We start from the raw sequence: 19158 nt of genomic DNA on the forward strand, positions 1-19158 counted from the left end.
AGTTTTTGCACTTTATATAAATGCAGTCATGCAGTGTGTATTCTTTGGTGTATCTGGCTTTTTTCATTTAATATTATGCTTGTGAGAGTCATCCATATTCTAGCAAATAGTAGTAAGTCTTTTGTTTTCATTGCTCTGTGGCATGCTATTGTGTGAACATATACCACAATTTGTTTTCCCATTCTAATATTGGAGCAATTGAGTAGCTTTCAGTTTGGGGCTACTATGAACATTCCAGTGCCTATAAAATTACAATAAACTACCACATAAAGCAATGGTTCTTGGGAAATAATGTGTTCATATTTTCTGTTTAATAAGTGCTCATATGTTATTTGCTACATACTAGCCTGTATTCTCTGTACTTTATAAGTATTTATTTTTATAACCCTACTGATCAACCTATGGAGTAGATACTATTATTATTCCAAATTAACTTATGATGAAATAGAGGCACAGATAATACAGCAAGTGAATGGTAAAAAAAAAAAAAAAAAAAAAAAAAAAAAAAAAATCATGGCAGGTTAGAGCTGTGACTCCGAGAATATCCTCCTTGGGTGAAGCTCGAATATTTCTTAGTCATGAAAACCCTTTATTTTTCCTTCCTTGGGCCCTAAATATTGGCCTAACAGTTTCCCGTAACATAGATACTATCTGAGCTTCTGAGGAGATTTTCTCTGCTCTCTGCAGAGAGAAGCAGAGCACAGTTTCAAAATTCATCCTCACATTCCCATAGACTTTGGGAAATTCTGTGCCAACAGAATTAGGAGATATATACATGCTTTCCTCTCCAGCTAGCCCACCCACGACTGTTTTCCCTTCTCACGGCAAGATAAGAAACACACAACTCTATTTTCCCAGCGGGCTTCATTCTTTTATTCATACCACAAATGTGTGCAGAACTTACTATGAGCCAAGAAAGTGCTAGGCATTGTGGTAAATATAAAATGGAATAAGAAAGAACTGGTAATTTTAAGAAGTGTACAGTCTTCTGGAAGAAATGAATAGGATCTCTTCACTTTTTAAAGTATGGAATATGAAACATATGTGTATAAGGGGTGATATTAAAAAGATTGAAGAACCTATCAAGATATAAACACTGACCAATTGGAATGCATGTGGTGTGTAGTGTGTCGTGTGGCAGGCCATAAGGGTTGTGCTGGCCCTGCCTGTCCTTCAAGGGGCAAGACTGCATAGAAGGCTGTAGCCAGAGCAGGGGACACCTCAAATGCCAAGTCACGTGCCTTGACTTTATTCTCTAAGCCCCACTGAACCACAGAGCTGTTCTGAGCACGGTTATGACACAATAGGAATATGATCGGAGACTTGTTTCTCAGCCCTTTAGCCTACTGGAGACCCAACGTCACAGCATAAAGAGGATTGTTCTTTTCCATTCTTGTCACTTTATTTCTTAACAACCTATGACCCAAGCACTGGCTTATAATTTTTTCCACTCACTGACGTTTGCTCCAAGTCCTTGAAGACCAGATCTGGGTAATTGCGTTTGGACATTTGGATTATGGCAGAATTGTCATCCTTCAAGAAGCAGGCAGCCAACGGAGCTTCTGACGTGTGTGTGTGCCAGGGAACAACCGAAATAAAGAGCTCGCAAGGGGATGCACAACGCGACTGGAACTCCCCTCTGCCAGCTGGCGCCTCTGACACTTGTGCTTCTTTTCATGATGTTTCCAACTTTTGAGACTACTAAGTAAGCCAGGGAAGCAAAGGTTAAGCTGGGGGGCTGGGCAAATCCCAGAGGAGTGGAACAAATGAAGGAATGCGGAGAGATGTCTCAAAGAGACACTTCTTTTGAATTAATCTCCATAAGCATGTGCCCTTTAGCACTATTATTTTTTTCTTTTCTTGAATTTGTCCTTTGGGGAAATGGTTTGCTAATTTCTCCCATATGAACTGAGCACTGCTTCATCCACCGAGGATTAGTTGGCTACATTTATCGTGTGGTTTATAAAACAGTTTGAAAAAATTTCCTGCCGCACTCTTTGCAAGAAGGATGGCAGGGCTGGAAGAGTGTGAGCACTGGTCTGAGAGTGCTTGGGTATGCATTTTGGCTCCACAATACATTTGCTGTAAGAACTTGGGAGGGTTTCTTATTGTCATTTTTCTCATCTGTAAAATGAAGACGATTATGTTAGCTGCCTCATATGGTATACTGAAGATGAGTTTTAATGTATATAGAAGAGAACTTGACATGTAATAATAACACAGGAAATTTGAGTTGTTTCTATGATATTATCATCAATACTACTAGAGGTCCAGAGGCTGAAATTCATGCACTGTGGGAGGGAGACGGGTGGAGGGAGTGAGGGTTTCTCAGCCTGACCTGTGCCCTCTTGCAGTCCAGGACCCCTTGCTATTTACCGCCCGCCTGCTTGCTCCTTACCACTTAGCTCACTGCTCCTTAGCGCTGCAGCAGAGGCGGGAGAGGCTGCCACCACTGCTGCTGTGCTTGGCAGCCATGAGCCCGACTGCTGTCTGAGTGGCACTCCCCCTGTGGGAGCGCACTGACCACCAGGAAACAACTCCTGCATTAAGCGTCTGCCCCTGGTGGTCAGTGTGCATCATAGCGACTAGTTGTTCTGGTTGTTCCTCCATAATGGCCACTTAGGCTTTTATTATACTAGTAACTAGACATCCGATGCACAAAATTTATGCATGGGGGGAGGGGTGCTCCTCAGCCCAGCCTGCACCCTCTCCAATCTGGGACCCTTCGGGGGATATTCAACTGGCAGTCTGACATCCCTCTCACAATCCAGGACCACTGGCTCCTAACCATTCCCCTGCCTGGTTGCCATTAACCATTCTGCCTACCAGCCTGATAGCTCCCTAACTGCTCCCCTGGTAGCCTGCTTGATGCCTAACTGCTCCCCTGCTGGCATGATTGTCCTCAACTACCCTCCCTGCCGGTCCGATTGCCCCCACCTGACTTCCCTAACCTGAGGGTACTGAGGGACTCTGGCTGGATGAGGCAGGGCTGAGGGGATTGGGTGCTGCCATCTTGTGGCTGTGGGCACCATCATCTTGAGAGGGCATAGCAGTCAGCATATTCTCTCTTTATTGGCTGTTGCCACCACCATCTCGTGAGGGTGTGATGGTCAATTAGCATATTTCTTCTTTATTAGATAGGATAATAATAATAATTAATTTTTTTACCCTGTGCTTTTCTATGTCTTTTTCTAGTACCTCTTTGCTAATGAAGACTAAGTGTGTGTGAGCCACAAATTACAAAAGATACATGTAGCTCTCAAGAAGCATAAATCACCCCAAAAATACTAAAACTTTTAGAAATGTAATAGAAAGCCAGATAATTTTGCACATTTTTTCTCTCTGAGATGACAGAACTCCATCAAGACCTCTGTAATTTTCTGGACAAGGTAGGTTGCTCTGAATAATTCTCTAATCAAAGATATGTTAAGATCACTGAAACACCTGCTAGCTTACTGAATGAAAATGTTTAATCAATATCATTGATTTATTCTTAAAACAATAAATGTGAGGATGTCACACTTATTGGACTAGTAAACCTTCCTCCTCACTGTTCCTCTGATACACTTGCAAAGGTGTGTTTTGTAGAGAAAACCGCTTTTCCAGAAAGAGCAGCAGTGGCCAGGCATGCACTTCACAGGTTATTTTAAATACCCATTGCAAAAGAAAAGTTTGAGCAGATGTGAAAAAATGGGAAAAACCATCTACCCAGAAACCATGTGACTTTTATCTCACTATTAGTTTTAGGAGTAATTATAACACTATTCTCTGGCTCTTGTTGGCCATCAAAGAATGGGAATGTTAAATTTTCCTTACAGAGACCCTGAGATATTTTTAAAAATTAAAAACAAAATAAAACTGCAAAGTGCTTTGAGTTCACAGAGCAAGGACTGACAGTAGAGTGCAGCATGCACATCGACAGATGGCACTCTCTGTAAGTTTCAGTAAGACCAGCAGCTCATTGTTATGCTATTTTATAAGGAAGTAGGTCAGCAGGAAGCTCCAAGCTGGAAGAGAAAATGGGGGGGGGGGGGGGTGAGGGGTGAGGGAAACACAGCACTAATAGTGTGGGATGATCAGTTCTTTGAATTATTCATTCTCATCGTTGATTGCTTAACTGAGTAAAATGGATACAAAAATCCAAAACAGCTCTCCAGAATTCAAGATATTATGATAACAAGCAAGTCTCTCTGGCTTGGAAAGATCTGTCTGTTTTAAAGAACCTAGGATGAAGCTTTCCCAACTTCTCACCCAAATTTGTTTAAAGTTAAAGGAAAAGATAAAAATGCAAAGCAAGGAAACTAAGACTCTCAGGCAAACCCATGCTAGAATCTGGGAGGGCTGTCCAGGGATGTCAAACAACTGGGCAGAGAGAGATCAGCGCTAAGGATAGGGCATGATGGGAATTTTAGTTTTTCATGTACTACAACTTTCCAGATGGGCAGAAAGTCAGGAATTGAGATTTAGGGAGGAGACTCCATCATAAACCAATACAATTGTCAATTAAAATATATGGTAATAATTGCTCTAAAAGCCAAAGTATAGGCCTAACAATAGAAAAATGGTGCTGTTAAAATCTACTGACATACCATTTGCATTGAAAAAATGGTTCCTTGCCGAAACCTGTTTGGCTCAGTGGATAGAGTGTCGGCCTGCAGACTGAAAGGTCCTTGATTCGATTCCTGTCAAAGGCATGTACCTTGGTTGCGGGCACATCCCCAGTAGGGGGTGTGCAAGAGGCAGCTGATAGATGATTCTCTTATGGATGTTTCTAACTCTCTGTCCCTCTTTCTTCCTCTCTGTAAAAAATCAATAAAATATGTTTTAAAAAATGGTTACTTATCCTATATAATAAAGACCTAATATACTAATTAGGCTGGAGGACAGAACGACCTTCAGGAACGACCAGTGGGTGGGGCCGCGGGGGTGCAGAGGCCTCAGGGTGCCAGGGGTCAGGAGGCAGCCGGAGCTGGGAGAGCCCAGCCCCTTGCACAAATTTTGTGCTTTAGGCCTCTAGTTTAAGTATAAATAGAGAAAGAAAAAAACACACCCAAAAACCCAAAAGCCATAATAAACTGAAAATGGTGTAACTGAAATAAAAGGGAAAAGGAACAAAAATAACCTCTTAAAGTTAATTACTTTAGAATGATGTCTGTCATCTTTTATGAGGTGCAAGAAAATATTTTTCTCTATAAAATAGGAATAGAAAGTTAGAAGGAGAATGAAAGAAAAAAAGAGACATGAATGGTAAACAACACATAAAATAAAACTAAAAATGCAATTGTAACTCAGAAATTCTACTCAATGGCATGTACCTAACCCTAGAGAGATTCTTAATAAGTGTACCAAAAGATATAGATATATATATGAATATTTATCATATAGTAGTTTGTATAGCAAAAATATGACAACAACCTTAATGTCTATCAGTGAAATAATGGATAAGTATACCCAGCAGGCATGGCTCAGTGGTTGAGCATCGACCTATGAACCAGGAGGTCATTGCCAATCAATGATTCTCTCTCATCATTTTTATATATATATATATATATATATATATATATATATATATATATATCATCATTTATATTATATATATATATATATCCATCCCTTCCTCTCTGATATCAATAAAAATATTTTAAAAGAAATAATGAGTAAGTAAATATAATTTTGAATATTTAAAATAGTCAATTGTTAAATGAAATTCACAGCAAAAGCAATAAACCCCCAGAATTTGCACTGTCTGAAATCAAATCAGGGATATTAAGGACAAACTTGAGTAGTTTTCCCAGAAAGCAGAAGAAAATTATGAAATGATAAAAATGCTAAGACCGGAGATGGTAGTCATAGAAGACAGAGAACCAAAACTATACCCAAAAGTTATAGGTAATCTCAAGAAGAAAAAACACATGGAGTAGACATAATCATAAAGATATCCCATAGGGGAGAAAATTCAAAACTTTATATGAATACCACCCCTAAGACTTGAATATTAAGATCAAAAGTATTCCCCATATTCAGGCAAATATTCACTAGAGAGAAAAAAAGAAATAGAACCACATTGAGTTATGTTCTGGAAAAAAAACTCACACATCTTTAAATTCAAACATTAAGGATGTTTATTTTAAGCATCCTGGAAGTAAAAAGTTAATGATTTCTAATAAAATTGAACCACATGCTATTTATAAGACATTTTCCACTAACAAAATTATGGAAATCAATGCAGCAACATCTCTTACGGAAAACATTGTGAAGGTAAAAATTTCAAGACTTGTGTTCCCAGAGAATATAACTTTAAGGTTTGAAGGAAAAAGAAAGGTATTCTCAGGTTTTTAAGAACTTAAAAAATAACTATCCATGTGTGATTCTTGGAAAGATTAAAGTTGACCTAGAGATGAATCCTACTAAAGACCTCAAGCAAAGGAAGTTACAGAATAATACATCAAACCAGTTCAACAGAAAGGTAATCTCAAAAACTATCGCTAATATCGTTACAAAACAGAAGGTAAACATATTGAGTAAAAATTGATAATTATCTGTTTCTTATCTTGCAGGTAAGAGCAAGGGAAACACAGAAGTGAGGTAACAATAAACCTAAGGGAAACTAAGCTAAATATCTCATTTTGTATAAAGGGAGTCAAAAATCTATCTTTTCTGTTATTATCCTGATAATTAAAAACTTTATATGAATACCACCCCTAAGACTTGAATATTAAGATCAAAAGTATTCCCCATATTCAGGCAAGTTAAAGTAGTTTTGAAGGTAATCTGTATACAATTAATAAATACTAGTCAGTGTAAAAGTTTATGATTACAAATATTACTAAGAAAACAGGAAAAAATTGCAAAGCAAGATAAAAGAAATGTAAGTAAAATATAAGGTATAAGTATTGTAATAATTGAAAATTTCCTAATAGAAGGAAAAAATTCATATCCAGTTTAAAAACACTGAAGCTTATGAAACTTATAAGAGAGATTCTAAAACAAACTGATACAGACAAGGTAAAAATAAAAAAGTGACAAGTATCCATTGGACAGTTTCAAAACAAGACAGAAAATACTAGTTTGAGAAAGGGGTAAAGATATTAATGGTGGCTAAAGAAGTTTTACATACTAATAAAGATACAAATCATAGGAAAGCAACAGTCACTCAATTTATATGTCACAGAGAGAGAGAGCAGGGAAAGGTGAGGAAAAAGGAAAAACTACACATGAAAAAAATATTAAGTCACTTTATTTCAAATACTTCTGCTTTGGAGGCTGAATTTTTCACATTTAAATTAATGAAACTTAATTCTAAAGCCCAGGATTGTTGGATGTGAGATTAGAAACTGGAACAACTTTTCTGGAAGGTAAATTTGATGATCGATATTAAGAATTAATGCCCTTAGATTGAATAATCTACTTTTAGCCATTCATCTTATAATTAGGAAACGTATGAGGGTAGAGACATTCATTATGGCATTACATCTGTATTAGCTAAATTTAGTGTTAATCACCTGAGATGTCACAAAATATCCAACATCAGTTGGGAGGGAGGTCACAAGTAATTTGTTAGTTAATAGTAAAAGTGTCAAACTTTAAACACTAGTTAATAAATTAGAGTACTGTCAAGGTTATATCTGTAATGTTACTCTTACTCCTGTAACAATACACGGTTGTGAGTGTATTGGAAGGAAAGAAGCAGAGCAGTGACAAATGCCCGGGGAAATGTGCATAAGCCAGAGCCTCTGTCATCTAGGTCCGCGCTGGGCAAACTGCGGCTGGCGAGCCACATGCGGCTCTTTGGCCCCTTGAGTGTGGCTCTTCCACAAAAGACCACGGCCTGGAAGGGTCTATTTTGAAGAAGTGGCATTAGAAGAAGTTTAAAGTTTAAAAAATTTGGCTCTCAAAAGAAACTTCAATCGTCGTACTGTTGATATTTGGCTCTGTTGACTAATGAGTTTGCCGACCACTGACTAGGTGAACATCAGAAATCATTGGTTTCTGAACAATTATACATCAATATGTATTATGCAGAAGGAAGAAATCCACACTTACAAGATTGAGTTAGGTGCAGCCATTTAAGATATAGGATACAGACATTATAAGTTATCTTTTGGAAGAAGTTTGATGAGACAGGCAAATGGTCACTGCGGAAGCAGGATTGGGCACAGTGACCCCTGTTTTATGGAAGAACTGGGAGGAAGTAGACCTGTGTTGGAAGTGGTGGTCTCTAGGGGTATTGGTATTTTTCTTTTTTTATGCCTTCCTGAATTTTCTAAGTATAAAGTAGTATTTTAGGACCAGAAAAAAAAAGTTATTCACCAAATTATATTGTAAAATTATAAAGAAAACTGAATGTTTACAAAGTGATTCTGTAATCTTGTAATCCTCTTTTCTTCCTGATCACTATACCAATTAAAACACATAATAAATATTTACAGAGGGGACTCATGCTTTTCTGATTAAAGTCATAGAATCTCTTCTATCATTAAAAAAAAAAAAAAAGGCTTTGACAGCATAAAGTAACTTGATCCTCAGCATGTCTTCATCTAGGCTGCCAAACACAATCTGTGGCTCCATAAGCATTACACATTTAATTAAAAATGAAAACAAAATATCATCACGACATCCCATCTCATCCCTCCTGAGAACGGGTCCTGTTCTTTGATGGAAGGAGTAATAAAGACCAAATGGGTAGGCTTTAGTTAACAATCTTCGTTCTTATTTACAGGGAACTACGCTAATGCCCTCTCTAGGGAGAAAAATAAAAAAGCACGCAGTGACCTTCGTCGAACTCCATGCACGAACCAACTGAAAGTGTATTTTAAAATGCCCTGAAAAAAGCTGCAGGGTTGTGGGGTTAGCACAATACGAAATGCTGCCAAACTTCCTGTGTTGTCCTTGTGTTTTCTTAACCCGAGAATCTTCCTATGAGAACACGGGCTTCGCAGTGGGACGGTGGGGAGGGAGGGTTCTGGCCTGCACCCCGTGAACTGCCTTTCCAATAACCCATCATTCTGAAGGGCACACAGAACACTGTAATAAGTGCATTCTGTGTTTTCATTTATTTCTTGGGAGCACAGCAGTCTTTATTAATGCATGTTCTTGACATATCATTGGATTCACTTTCCCAACCATTTTGAATTACTACCTAAAATAGTCTTTGGGGAATGTTTAAAAAAAAAAAAAAAAAAAAAAAAAAAAGGCATTCTCAACCAACTTGCCAGAGCACATTTTCCATGAGTTGTACTATTCCAATTTGCTTTCTCAAACACCATGAATATCTACCTTAACTTTTAAATACTATTTTATGACAAAAAATGTACTAGGAAATTTTCTACTTTTTACTTTTGGGGGAGGAACACTTCTATTTTCTATGGCTTGAAAAATAAATCATAAATAAGAATCGTTTTCCTTTTAGCAAGTTTTGAAGTTGATGATATCATTATGTTTATTTATAAATAAAAAGGCGCCTAAAGCAGGGTTTTTTTAGCCTATGCACTATTGACATTTTAAGCTGAATACATTCTTGCAGTGTGGGTCTGTTTGTACATTTTAGCCTGTACAGCAGCACTCCTGGCCTCTACCCACTGGATGCCATTAGCACCCCTAATCCCTCAGTTGTGACAACCATAAATGTCTCCAAACATTGCCAAAGGCCCTTTGGGGGAAGGGAGAGGCAAAATATCTTCTGGTTGAGCACTCTGGCCTAAATTATATCATTCGCAGAAAGCCATGTACTACCTAAGGTATCTACTATAATGTCTTCAAAAAGTGACAATTCCTGTCTTTCAAATGTTAGACTGCTTGCTTCTCTATTATTTTGGTAATCTATAATAATAAAAGCATAATAAGCAAATCGACCGAAAGACCGAACAGCAGAACCACCATACAGACGACCTTCCGGATAACCATGCTATGATATGCACTGGGGCCAGGCCAGCCAAGGCAGGTGCAATGAGATTTTGTCAGGGGGCCGCAATCGCTCCACCATAGCCCCACCATCACCCCACAGAGGAAAGCTCAGGCCACCCTCTGCAGGGCAACTGAGGGAGGGGGCCCCCTCTGTGATCAATCACCTCAAAGAGGGAGGCTCAGGCTATTGGGGGGGGGGGGGGCTCCACGATCACCCCAAAGAGGGAGGACAACCCTCTGGGCTGTGATAGATTTCGGACTCCTGGCTGGGTGGGTAGGGCCTCCCTCTGCTGGGCGATTGATCTGGGGGCGCCCGTGTTCAATCACTCCACAGAGGGAGGCCCAGGCCACCGGCCAACAAACAAATTAGGTACCTCATGCCTGTCACTAGCAGAGAGAGGCAACTGGTGGTGGGGGTGGGGAGGGGGCAGCAATGCATACGATGGCAAGCAGTGGAAGTGGCAGGGGCAGGGCCCACTGCCAGCATCCTGGAGAAGGAAAGCCCCAATAGGTCCTGATTGCCAGCCAGGCCTAGGGACCCCATCCAAGGGATCCTGGATTGTGAGAGGGCACAGGCCGAGCAGAGGGACATCCCCCCATGCACGAATTTTGTTCACTGAAAAAATTAAATATTCTAGTCCTTAAATATTCTACCTAAAGTGAACAAATAAGCCACTAAGACTTTCCATATCCTTCAAAGAAAAACAGCTGACCAAAAAACTCGAGTTAGATGTTAGAGGTAACTGTCACACTGAAAATTTCACTTCTTTTTTTATATGAGTTCCTTGTTTTTAGGTGGTTGTGAAAATCATCTAAATTATTTTATCACAATGAATATTCAGGCTTTTGGTTAAAAGTCCAAGTAAAGAGATTTTCAATAAGAAACAATTTAATATAATTCATACATTGCACACACGTCTCTTTTTATTCAAAAACTTTGTAACTAATGCAGCAATGAAGAAGTGAGTTTCTATCAGTTATATACCTTTAAAAGATTTTTGTAATTTTAATTATAACATGTTTATTGGAAAATTTTCAGAAAATACAAAAATGTATGTAGATCATCATAATCCTACTACATGGAGATAACCACATTTAGGTATTGATCTTTCTAGATTTTATTCTATTCATATATTGTGTATTATATCCTTAACAGATCACAATTTATATTCTATTTTATTTGAATTAAACATAATGTTTGCTGGGCAATAAGGACAAAATTTAGCAATAATAAGAGAAGTGGGTACTCAAATAAGATTAGGTCTTGTCTTTCCTTTTATTTCCGTTCTATCTAGCTAAAGATACCCAAAGTTCTACCAATTTTTCTGAGAATTCTGGGGGAAGGAAGAAAGGGTCTTACATTTTCATGGTCATCTTAGTTCCATACGGATCCATTGAAACAAAACAAGGCAATTTACATGTTTAGAAGATGCCGCTGAACATTTGCCCTTGAACCTTAGAAATCTCCTCTCCATGTTCATTCTATCCCCATATTCAGGATATCTTCAGGAACTGTTTCATGTTTTGAAGTTTCCAACTCACACCATGTCCCTGGTTCTCTGTACCCATTTTTTTCTCTCTCGGGAGCAAGGGACATGCTCCTGTTTTCTACACAGAGCTCTTTATCCACCTTGTTGGTTGTCTTCATCCCCTTTAAGTTAATAGAAAGCCCTGAGAGAGTTGAGAACCAAGTTCTTGATTATCGTAGGGTTTCTAGTCAGAAAGGCCCTAGTAACCAATTAGTCAAGCTCTTCAAGAAAGAAATTGAGGAAACATCAGATTATTCCAATGTCATAGCTGATGCCCACAGTTCAAAGGATGCATGAGAGTAGTTAAAAGAACATGAATAATTAAGAGACCCGGGGGTTAGGGTCATGAACAGAGCCTTATCTAAATGGGTAACAGAGCCGAAACCGGTTTGGCTCAGCGGTAAAGCATTGGTCTGTGGATTGAAAGATTCCAGATTCGATTGCTGTCAAGGGCATGTACATTGGTTGCGGGCACATCCCTGGTAGGGGGTGTGCAAGAGACAGCTGGTCGATGTTTCTCTCTCATTGACATTTCTAGCTCTCTCTCCCTTCCTCTCTGTAAGAAAAATCAATAAAATATATTTTTAAAAAATAAAGAAAATAAATGGGTAACAGAAAATGCATCTCAATCAATCGGTCTCCTTTCCATTCTCTCAAATATAGGAATAGAACCTATGCTAATAAGCACATTGGTGACCCACATAACAGTCTGAAAATCACATTCTAACAAATTGGCCTCTTCCATCCTCAAAACAATATAGCAAGAGAGATAAAGCATCTAAAATTATTATCATCCTCATTTATAGGCCCAGAGGAATTGGTGACCTGGTTGAGTCCCATAACAGTAGCAAGACTAAAAAATGTCTTTGAATCCAAATACTACCCCAGACTGCCTTCTCATAATCTGGAGAGAAAGTGATGAAGATTTAATGATATTACATATGTGAAGGTTCTTTCCAAATGAAGAAAAAAAAAAAAAAAGGAGAATGAAAATTCAACACTTATTGTTATATTATTTCCAGACAAGTTTGGAGAGATGGCACCTATATGAGAATGCTTTGGTTAGAGTTCAGGTAGTTTCCGCAAATATTCTCCCCAAATGGCAACCTCCATCTATATATATAAAAGCCTAAGTGACCGGAACAACCAGATGACCAGAGGACCGGCCAGTAGCTATGATACACATGACCCACCAGGGGGGCAGATGCTCAATACAGGAGCTGGCCCCTGGTGGTCAGTGAGCTCCCATAGCGGGAATGCTGCTCAGCTGACAGACCTGCCCCAGACGCAGGGCTCAGGGCTGGCGAGCGTAGCTGTAGTGCAAGCCTCTCCTGTGGACAATCTCCCTGTGCCTCTGAGTGGCTGCAGCGGCAGGTGCAGCAGGGCCAGGATGAGAGGGAGTAGCGTGGTGCCCAGCCCGGGCTTGGGCTTCTCCCCGGCCACCTGCAGTTTCATGTACTACTTCATGCTGTGTGGGATCTACATGGACAGTGGGCTGGAGCCTGTCAAGCAGGCAGGTAAGGTCGGGCAGTGGCACAGAGATCCACTGATCCCCACAGGGGCAGGCCAAGGGACCCCATCAATGCACGAATCCATGCACCGGGCTTCTAGTACATTATAAAATAAAACTTTGCATAACAGAATTAAAGCATTATACTCTAAAAGTCATTTTTACTTTCACCATAATTCTTTAAGTTTTCTGGATTTTCTTTTTAGATTTATTCTGCTCCTTATCAACTGGCAGATGATCCAAAGGTTTGGTGACCAAATAATTCATCCAGCCTACTCCCTTACACACACACACACACACACACACACACACACACACACACACTCTTTATCTCTCTCTCTCTCCCTCCCTCCCCCTCTCCATGGATTCTGTTAATGATTTTTCCCCCATTGTCTTTGAATATTTACAATGCAGACTGCAAATCCAAGAGGTTGATTTCCCTCTTTTCCAAGATGAACTAACTCTAAAAGACCCCCTGGAGTATTTCACGGTGGCCCCAATATGCTTCCTCACTGGCACATAAAGTTATCTATGAGTTATATCTGAAAAATCTGGAACCCCGAAAGCTCAAAAATGTTAATTACTCAAATATCCTCTGTTCCAGATTTCTAAATTCTTTTGTAACTCCACAGAATCTTCTCTCCATAATTTTCATTCATTTCTCAAGCTATAAAGCTCACAATTGAACACATTTTCTATTGAGTTTTCCTGTGTGCTGAGTCTCACAGTTTCAATGAAATACAATTACTTCATCAAAAACAGGCATTTAACAAACACCCTCCAATCTGTAACTAGAATCTGTGGGATTCCAAGGCACAGTTGTTCTCAAGCACAAAAAAGATAATCTACTATATTATGAACTGATTGTGAAGAAAATAAAATATTTGCACTATACATTCCGTTATAATTGCTTTCTTAAAACCAGCATGTATATTCCTGATTAATGTTTGCATTTTAGCACACTGAGGTCCCAAACCCTTTTATTCTATCCAAAATATTTATAATTGTGCTTTCCCAGCATAACCTGCATTTATTTATTTTTAAACAAATTTTGTGTTAAGACTTTTTGTAATATCGAAAAATTTCATCTAAAAAATATTCACACTTGGTTTAAAATTTTTAAATAAGACTACAAACCTTCTTACACCAAATTGAAACCCCAACCCCAACACAAAAGGAAACATCTTTCAATCATGTCTGCTTTTAGAAAGCTAAATAATAAAGTTATTTGAAAAAATATATAAAATTTAATAATGAAATAATTAACATATGTATAAATTTGTTTTTATCCAACTATTTCTATTTGTTAGACCCTCAGCTATGTAAAATGAGATTTTAGTTTCATTCCTGTAGTTCTTTTCTCAACTCTCTATAATTTGGATAATTGTATTATTATTTTAAGTTTTGTTGGTTGTAATTTAGAAATATCTACTCATACTTCCTGTTCGTGTCCAACAAATTTGAGTGGGGTTTGTGAAACCCCTCTTGGTGGAATAAGGCTATTAATGCCTCTACTTGCCGTCCACTTTTACTCCCTCCTCTCATCTTCCACCTTCTGTCAGCTTTTTAAACTTTTCTTACATTTAATTTTACTTTGTCAAGATTATAAAGTGCACTGTTAATTATGTGAGCTGGCAAAAATGTTTTTATATTTAAGTTAAGTTTTTGATACTACTTAACTGCAGAAACTCTCTAACTTCATTGAGCACCTCCTACATGCTGACCTGCTGGCCATAAAGAGATGCTACACTGTCTACTTTGTGTAAATGATTTAATTTTAAATGAGATATGATTTTTTAAAGATACAGTTAATTAAAATAGATCTCATAAAACAAAACAAAATGGTTTTGCAATGGTTTTTAAGATAGAATCTTATTCAGGAAAAGTCTTTAAAAACTAAAACTATTGTAGAATATTATTTAAAAACAGAAGGGGGAATGTTTATTTTCTAAAAGAGACTACTAAAATTGAAGGAAATAGGTGTATAGTAATCTTAGTGAAAAGATATATTGCATTTGAAAAATATTCTAGCAGTTAATGTCTTAATTGTAAAAGGCTACCCTTAAATATAAAGGGTAACATGGGAAGTGACCATGATTTAAGGATAATTTATAATATGCATTTCAGTTTAAATTGAAAACAAATATTCCATTTTTGAGTGAAACTCCTGACATTGCAGAAATCAGTCATAAATGCGTATTTCCTATAACTTTAACTTTAAAAATAAATGTAAATGCATTTCCCCATCTTGTACCTCTATATATTTCTGCCTCTTTGAAAAAGGTTTTGAGATAAGTGGTGAATCGGAATCCTCTTTCTCTGTGAAGAAAACCCATAGCAATCTCCTTCATGCTGTTCTCACTGCTCAGCTAATCATACCCAGGTTAATGTTTGACTCAAAATGTTATTCATGCATTTATACTTCACCTTACTTTAGAAAGTCTTTTAGATAGCTTAAGTAAAATGCTTACATGCAAATATAAGCTGGTAATGTATAGTAAAAATAATAAACCAAGATAAGGAAAAAACATTTCTAAAAACGTCACGATGAGGCAGACCACAATATACTCCCAAATTGAGCTGTAAATTTAATTCAGAGCTGCCTAGTAGTGGAACTAAAGAGGAGACACTAAAATATGTCAATTTAGCGGAAACAAAATGTATTCTAATAGTAATCACTAAAAGAAATTTTTCTTGAAACTGTGGCCCAAGATCAAATGAGAAGGGATGGTTAGTTTTTGTGAAATTTTCTCTCTGTTCCTTCACATACATATAAAAGACTCTTGCCATAAATATACCACAGTGAAGAAACTCATGGTTGGGTTCAAAAAATCAGAAAAAAATATGTTTTAGAAAAGGAGAGTTAAAAAAAACTCTGATGTTGTGGTTCAAAAAAGAAATTCTCCCACATCCATTTCAGAAATAGAAAGGAAAATGAGGGAATTATTTTTCTGTTCTCTCTAACAGATAGTATCTCACTATTCCTAATAACATCATTTTCAAATGAGTGAATTGGATTCAGTGAATTGCAGAGAAGTCACATGGAAGTTTGATTTGTCCAAGACACACAGAAATTCAGAGGCACACCAATGTCAGAATCAGCAAGATGTGAATCCAGTTATATACACTAATAAAAAAGAAAGATGCAAATTGACCATATACCTTTGAGATGCCGATCATCCAATCAGGAGTGAGTATGCAAATTAACCCAAGAAATATGACAGGTTAATTTGCATACACAGTCAGGCATTTTGTACCACCACAGCCACTCCAGGCCTCTGGGCAGCCTGGGAAGGCAGAAAGGCCGCTCCAGGATGGAGCAAAGGCTGTGCTGGCAGCCAGGGTAAGAAAGGCCATTCTGCACGAATCTTCATGCATTGGGCATCTAGTTTATTATATTCACTGGTAAGAAATGTTGAGATAAAAGTATTGAAAATGTAAAATTCAGAAAAAAATAATATTGTCATTGGTCAGATCATGTAATTCAACTTATAAAAAACCTTCTGTCTGATCCTGGCTGGGCGATTCAATTGGTTGGAATGTCACCCCATATACTGGAAGATTTTGGGTTCAATTCCCAATCAGGGCACATACTGGGGTACATATGAAAAGCAGCCAACTGATGTTCCTTTCACTTGCCCTCTCCCTCCACCTCCCCTTCCCCTTCTCCCTCTCTCTCTAAAAATCAATAAAAACATATCTTTGGGCGAGGATTTAAAAAAAACACACACAAAGAAAACACCTTATATCTGTGTATTTAAAAATGATTCTGGCCCAGCTGGCATGGCTCAGAGGTTGAGTATCAACCTATGAACTAGGAGGTCATGGTTTGATTCCCAGGCAGGGCACATGCCCAGGTTGTGGGCTCAATCCCCAGTGTGGGGTGTGTAGGAGGCAGCCAATCAGTGATTCTCTCTCATCACTGATGTTTCTATCTCTCTTTCCCTCTCCCTTCTTCTCTCTCTAAAAATCAATAAGAATATTTTAAAAAATTTAAAGACTATTGTTACAAATGCTAAAACTACCCCCAAAGTCAATTTGTTTAGTAAACATTTAAATATGTGTTAAAACCAATAGCTCTCTAAAAGAGGGGCTGCTCTCCTCTTCCTTGTTGAAAAGCTGATGAAGAAATTATCAATGATGATTCCAATGATGATTTCTTCAATGGCGTCACCCATATTACACAAACAATTGATAAAATATTCATTCCCTGAAATAAATGGGGGTGGACTTATTAATTCCTAATACTGGCTTTGACTTAAATATACTTAATAAGCAATGCATATTGGATTCATAATAATCAATTCTTCCATAGTTTTCACTCAGTTAATTAGTTGAAAATAACAACTGCTGGTTCAATTAAATTTAGCAAATTCCACATTCTAGTGTTACCATATGTACATTTGTTTGAAGTAATAATTATACTTCTGTACTAGATTGTATATTTTCGAAGTAAACAAATTATATTAAGACACATGGAAATGTCTTTAAAAATGCATATTTGCTTTTTTTTTCCTCTTTGAAAATTAAGCACCAATATTTTAAGTGAATCCCTGATAATTGGCTGCAAAATTATCTTATGATGTGGATATAAACCTGACCAAGCCACTAACAACTTCCATGTAAAATTATGCACATTGACAGCCATAGGCTATGTTAATTAAATGTCTACCCTAATACCTTCTCCATTAAAAAATAAAGAGGAAAACAGAGGAAGGAAGAGAGGAGGGGTGAGGGAGAGAGAGAGTAAAGAATTAAGAGGGAGGAGTCTCATTTACGTCTAGTTTGAGGGAAGACTTTCAGATTGAGAAAAATATGTAGTCAGAGGAAATATTGATAGACTGCTAGTGGGCAAGTATCTTGACACTTGCTTGTAGAAAGGCAGAGATAGAGAATAACATATTAAGACTGCTGAAACTTGGTACACCAACTCACATTCTTTATAATCATTATCTTGGTTGGATCTCACAGCATCTGGGTGAGGCTGACAGAGTCTGGAATACTGTCCTTTCATAACTAAAGTTAGTCCCTAAGAAATTTGCTCAAGGTCAAACTTAGTCTTAGGGCCCATGTTCTCTCTTGAAGCTAATTTAATAAGATGTGGCGAGTTTCAATTGCAAAAGCAGAATGGTAACACAAGCCATTTTTTTTGTTTGATTTCTCCTCCTCCTTCTTCTTCATTGTAAAGATCATCTTAAAATAAATTTGGTCACCAAAATAATTTATGCAGAAGGAACATGTGGCAAGTGTACAAAATGTTTAGATGCAAAGTTTATTGCCAAAAGAAATAAACTGAATGTGACAGCTATTTGAAATACAAATAAGTGTTATCTGTTTATCAACTATCCAAATTATGTTAACATTTTCAGCAATAACTGTCTATTTCGAAGTGTAGTCCACTTCCAGTAAAAACCTCAATACATTTTACAAATCTTGTATGACCAAATCCTATTAGTATCATATAAACTATAGTGTCTACTATTTGCAAGGTACTGTGATTGAATGCTAGGGTGGTTTACTAAGTACCGCTCCTCTCACCTATTTCATCCAATCTCTATTTAAGATATTAGTATAAGACTTTATTGCAGAAATAAAGTTCACAATACAGATGACTTGAATACAAAACTCCTGTATCTTCATTCTTGAATGAAGTAAGAAAAGAAAAGAAAAAACGTTGTCAGTGTGATGACTGGCCTGCTTTTTGAAGAAGGCTAGAAAGCTAGACACCTGTTTCAGACACATGGTGTCCTGGCACATTTATTCAGAGTACACATGCTCAGGACAGCAGATGTACCAGTCTGAGAGCTGCCTAATTAAACACTTCAATGCGATGTCCTAAAAGGAAAATCTTTAACTCGAATAGTTGACAGTGCTACTATGTGTTTGTGCAGCTTTCCTTCACGCATGAACTTTCGCAGAAAAAAAGGAGTTCAAGTGCAGGTAAGCATTTAATGACCTACAAAAGTAGTGCGTCCAGTGTTCCCATTTCGGTCCACAACTCCCTAGAACAACAGTAATGGAAACACCGAACTTCCCTCCATAGACTCTCTCTCTGGGACCCAGCGTGGCGGGGCCGGACTCACCTTGCTCTGGGAGCCGGGAGCCAGCCGGGTCCGCCGCCGCGGCTCCGGGAGGTTTTGCTTCCACTGGAGCAGGGCGGGGTGTGTTGCCGGAGTCGCTTTCTATTGGCTCCCCTCTCGGGCACTGGCCGGGCTT

At 38.1% G+C, this 19158-nt stretch overlaps 1 long non-coding RNA gene across 1 annotated transcript; it reads right to left on the bottom strand.

Annotated features, from left to right (window-relative positions):
- Positions 1–849: 849 nt before the first annotated feature.
- LOC123651376 lies at positions 850–19084 on the bottom strand. The gene is made up of 2 exons (XR_006740047.1): positions 19026–19084; positions 850–2124 (listed from the first exon to the last, which is right to left on the bottom strand). It is a non-coding gene; the product is annotated as an uncharacterized LOC123651376 (long non-coding RNA).
- Between the last annotated feature and the right edge of the window lie 74 nt (positions 19085–19158).

This window comes from Pipistrellus kuhlii, unplaced genomic scaffold (assembly GCF_014108245.1).
Source record: "Pipistrellus kuhlii isolate mPipKuh1 unplaced genomic scaffold, mPipKuh1.p scaffold_m20_p_5, whole genome shotgun sequence".
NCBI classification, from domain to species: Eukaryota; Metazoa; Chordata; class Mammalia; order Chiroptera; family Vespertilionidae; genus Pipistrellus; species Pipistrellus kuhlii.